The sequence below is a fragment of the Elephantulus edwardii genome, unplaced genomic scaffold (genome assembly GCF_000299155.1).
Source record: "Elephantulus edwardii isolate Elephantulus edwardi_28Jun2011 unplaced genomic scaffold, EleEdw1.0 scaffold00035, whole genome shotgun sequence".
Taxonomy (NCBI): Eukaryota; Metazoa; Chordata; class Mammalia; order Macroscelidea; family Macroscelididae; genus Elephantulus; species Elephantulus edwardii.
The window spans coordinates 8,110,787-8,116,302 of NW_006399785.1; positions in this window are offsets into that span (position 1 = coordinate 8,110,787).

A 5,516-nucleotide genomic window follows, 5' to 3' on the forward strand; every position below is an offset into this window, starting at 1 on the left:
CATGTGAAATCAATGATATTGTTGTATAGTTTCCACACGTGTGTGTGTATACATATACTATATTTACTATACTATACTATATTATATATAATACATAAACTATATAATATATACTATAAATACTTACATATGTAGTATATATTCTAACCCTTGGTAATTAGCATCTTGCTCTGGCTCTTGCTCTCCCTTACACAGAGAGAGAGAGAGATAGAGAGAGAGAACAAACAGACAGAGGCAGGGAGAGGAAGGAAGAGAGAGACAGAGAAAGACTGAGTTGGCTACGAACTTGCTTTGTTCAACAGGACAAGCGTAGTTCAAGCAGAGCTTTGAAATGTTTCTGCCTTGAGACTTAGCCTCTCTTGATGCTCTTGGGTTCTTGTTACTACTACTTGGAAAAGCTCACGCTGGATTGAACCCCAGAAGTTGTGAGTCTACATGAAGTAGAGACAGTGATCACCTCTGAGGCCTCTCTTAGATTAACACCCAGCCGACTTGCAGCTGACCAAAAAAATATGCGAACTTCACTTAAAACAAGCAGAATGATCATTCGGCTAAATCCTGACAATTACCAGCGTAGAGTATGTTAAAGAACTACCGTTCTAAAGCATAAAATGATAATTTTCTTTTTAAAATATGTTTATGCCATCATTTTCTTTTATCTGCAGAGAGTCAAGAACTGTAGCCTTTAATAGGAACTAAAGCTCCACATCAAGAAAACAAAGATTTTCACCACTGGGCCAATTGGCAGCATCATGATAGACAGCAGAGAGATTGAGATTGTTAACAGCTTCAGTTTGTTTGGCTTCACAACACTCTTGGTACCAGCCTCCAGGAAATCAAAAGATGAAATGAATTGGGAAAGTCTGCTGTCAGAGACCTCTCCAGAATACTGAATAGCCACAGTTTTAGTCCAGAAAGAAGGTGCACTGATTCATGCCGTGGTCTTCCCAACTACTTGCTATGTATCAGAGAGCTGGAAAATAACTAAGGATGACAGAAGAGAAATCAATGCCTTTGTGCTGTGGTGCTTGAGAAGAGTATTGATTATACAATGGACTGCCAAGAGAGAACAGGTCCATCCTTAAGAGGGTGAAACTAGTCTGCTCCTTGATGACAAAGATTTTGAAGCTTTGTTTGACATACTTTGAGTATGTTAGCAGGAGGGACCAGTCCTTGACAAGTGACATTATACTTGGGAGGTTGGAAGGTCAACACAAGAGAGGTAGACCCTCAATGAGATAGATTGGCTCAAAGCCTGGAGTAATGGGGATAGAAGTGTCAGAGACAGTGATCTGGATCAAGATAGAGCAAGGTTGAGAGCTGTTGTACATAGGGTAGCTATGAGTCGCAGGTGACTCGATGGCGCATAACAACACAATAATAATTTTAGAGAAAGTTTATAGAAAGGACAAGTTGCCATTCATTCATCATACCATGACTCACAGTTTGCACAATTCCTCATATATATTGTTTCATTTATGTTGTTGTTGTTGTCGTTGTTGTGAACCAGTCTCCTGTGACTTGGAGCAACTGTAGCTCTGCACCCTGCCTTGTCCTAAGCCAGTTTCACTGACCCCGACACACCTCTCATTACCCCAGTTGCTGTGTCATTCCATCTCACCTAGAATTTTTGTCAACTGTCCCTCCACCCTTCCAAGCATGATGTTCTTCTGCAAGCCACACATTCAAAGTATGGGAGATGGAACTTTAAAGTCTTTGCCTCCAAGGAGAAATTCTCCAAGACTAACCTATTTGTTCTCATGGCATTCCATGGTATGTTCAATACCCCTCTTCAGCACCCCATCTTAAAGGCATTGATTTTTCCTCTGTCATCCTTAATTATTGTCCAGCTGTCCGATGCATAACAAGTATTGTGAACACCATGGCCTGGATCAGGCACACCTTAGTCTCTAGAATGACATCATTACTCTTTAGCACTTTGGAGAGGTCCCTGATAGCAGACTTCCCTGAAGCAATTCATATTTTGATTTCCTGATTGCTGGTTCCAAGATTGTTGCCTGTGGAGCCAAGCAAGATAAAATTGTTAACAACCTCAATCTCTCCTCCAACTACTGTGATGCTTCCATTTGGCCTAGTAGTGAAAATCTTTGTCTTCTTGATACTATATTAGCTTTAATTAATATTAAAGACTACAATCCTTGACCATGTACCGCAAATGCTGCAAGTCCTCTTCAGTTTCAACAAGCAAGGTTGTGTCATCTGCTTGTACATTTTATTTCATACAATCATTTCTGTATCTTGTTTTATATAATCAATTACTATGTATCCGTTTTGTATAAGTATGAGCAAGTGTTCTGGAATTACCATTTTCCTCAAGGTCAGCCACAATTTATTGTGATCCACAATCAAATGCCTTTGCATAGTCAATGAAGCACAGATAGACATTCTTCTGGTATTCTCTGCTTTCAGCCAAGATCCATCTGACATAGGCAATAATGTTCCTTGTGCCACCACCTCTTCTAAACACAGCGTGCATTTCTGGTAGTTTTCTGTCAATGTACTGTTCAAGTCTTTTCTGGATAATCAGTAAGATTTTTCTAGTGTGTGATATTAGTGATCCTGTTCGGTCATTTCCACATCCTGTTGGGTCACCTTTTTATGGAATGGGAATAAATGTGGATCCCTTCCAGTCAGTTGAACAAGTAGTTGTCCTCCAGATTTCTTGGCACAATTTGGTGAGCACATGAAGGCAGCATTTATTTGTGGAAATATGTAAATTGGCATTCCATCAATTTCTGGGGTTTTATTTTTTGCCAAGTCTTTCAGAGCAGGTTGTACTTCCTCCTTCATCTTCTTCATTCTTCTGTATCAGCCACTTCTTTTTGGTACAATGACTCTGTATCTATTACTTTTCTCTCCCTGTCTTCTCAAGTCCCTAATGCATCTGACATTTTCCTTGATCCATTGCCATTCCTTCATGAATCTCTGTAGTTTTAGGGTTTCCTCTTTCTTCTACTTCTTGTCTCTCCTTTCCCTTATAAACAGTGATATTATATACATGTCAGTATAGATACAAAGGTGTGCCTAATCCAGGCCAGGGGTTTCTCAATTACTTTATGCTTCAGAGAGTTGGACAATGATGAAGGATGACAGAAAAATAATAGATGCCTTTGAGTTGTGGTGCTGGAGAACAGTCTTGAACATACCATGGACTGCCAAGAAAACAAATATGTCTGTCTTGGAGCGGGTGAAACCAAGTGCCTCCTTGGAGGGTAGGATTTTGAAGCTCCATCTCACATACTTTGTACACATGTCCAGAAAGGACCTGTCTTTGGAGAAGGACATCATGCTCAGAGAGGTGGATGGACAGCACAAGAGAGGAAGATCCCAGATGAGATGGATTGATATAGTGACTGGGGCAATGGGGGTTGGTGTGTTGGAATTAGTGAGACTGACTCAGGACAGGGAAGGGTTCAGAAATGCTGTACATAGGGTCGCTATACATCACAGGTGACTCAATGACACATAACAACAATAATATACTATGATAGGTTTGGAAGCAGAAATGGTGTCCACTTCCTAAAAACATGCCTCCGGAACCTCTATGAACTTTGATAAATGCCAATAGTTGTGGAGGGGCTTCAGGCCTTTGTCCATAGAGTTGCTATGAGTCGCCATGCTTGACTTGAAGGCAAACAACAACCAGAAGTGTGTGTGTGTCTATGTGCCTGTGTAATTGTATTTGTATTTATATTTATATTTTCACTTGTTGTTGTGTACCATATAGTCAGAAATTACCCATAGCTGACCCTCGTTTGCTCATCCTTCCCTTGCCCAGTGGCTAGTGGATTCAAATTACTTGTCTTCTGGATTGAAGCACAGCTTTTTGCAATGAGGCCACCAGTGAGACAGATGATAGATTAGATAGAGATACAGATATGGATAATAAAGAGATACAGATATTGATATAGATACAGACATATATAATAAAAATTTTATATAATGGAAAATGATCTTGGCTGAAAACAGGGAGTACCAGAGGAATGTCTATCTGTGTTTCATTGACTGTGCATAGGTGTTTGACTGTGGCAAACTCTGAGCAGAATGGGAATCCAAGAATGCTTGACCATGCTTGTGCAAAATCAATACGTGGACCAGGAGGCAGTCCTCAGAATAGAGCAAGGGAACACAGCATGGTTCAAAATTGGGAAGGGTGTATGTCAGGGATGTGGCCTATCTCCATACCTTTTCAATTTATATATACAGAACAGAAAGAAATATCATGCTTGGGAGGATGAAGGGACAGCACATGAGAAGAAGAACCTCAATGAATTAATTCAGTGACTGGGGTAATAGGAGTATGTGTGTTAGAGACAATAAGATTGACACAGGATAGAGCAGGGTTTAAGGCTGTTGTATATAGGGTCACTATGAGTCACAAGCAACACGATAGCATATAACCACCACCACAACAAAATACATATAAATAGAAAAAGTAATATAAATATTTAGATATATATAAATAGAAACTATATAAACAGTATATATATAAACAGATAGAAACTATATGTATATAAATAGAATTGACATATTTCAACAAACAGACACTGGCCTGGATGTGCTAAGTTGTGCCAAGAAATCTAGAGATCAGCCAGCTGGCCCGCTGACTGGAAAAGATCGATATTTGTTCCCATCCCAAAGAAAGGTGACCCAACAGAGTGTGGAAATTATCGAACAATATCATTGATATCACATACATGCAAGATTCTGCTCAAAATTATCCAAAACCGTTTGGAACAATACGTCAACAGAGAACTGCCAGATGTGCAGGCTGGATTTAGAAGAGGTCGTAGTACTAGGGATATTATAGCTAATGTAAGATGGATCTTAGCAGAAAGCAAAGAATACCAGAAGAATGTCTATCTGTGCTTCAATGACTATACAAAGGCTTTTGACTGTGTGTATCACAATAAGCTGTGGCTGAGTCTGAGAAGAATGGGAATCCCAGAACATTTGATTGTGCTAATGCGAAACTTATACTTGGACCAAGAGGCAGTTGTCAGAACAGAGCAAGGAGACACTACATGGTGTCTCAAAATCAAGAAGGGGGTTCATCAGGGATGTATTCTGTGTCCATACCTTTTCAATCTGTATGCAGAACAGATTATCCAAGACACTGGGGTATATGAAGAGGAATGTGGCATCAGAATTGGTGGAAGAATCATCAACAACCTGCATTATGCAGATGACACAACCCTGCTTGCTGAAACTGAGGAGGACCTGAATCGCTTTCTGCAGAAGATCAAGGACTACAGCCTCCTATATGGATGGAAGCTCAACATCACGAAAACAAATATTCTGACCACTGGGCCATCTGGCAGCATCAGTATGGATGGTGAGGAGATTGATAAAGTTAACAGTTTTAATTTACTTGGCTCCACAGTCAACACTCTTGGTAACAGCAGCCAGGAAATCAAGAGACGAATTGCATTGGGAAAGTCGGCTGTGAGGGAACCTCTCAAGAGTACTGAAGAGCAACGATGTCAGGCTGGAGA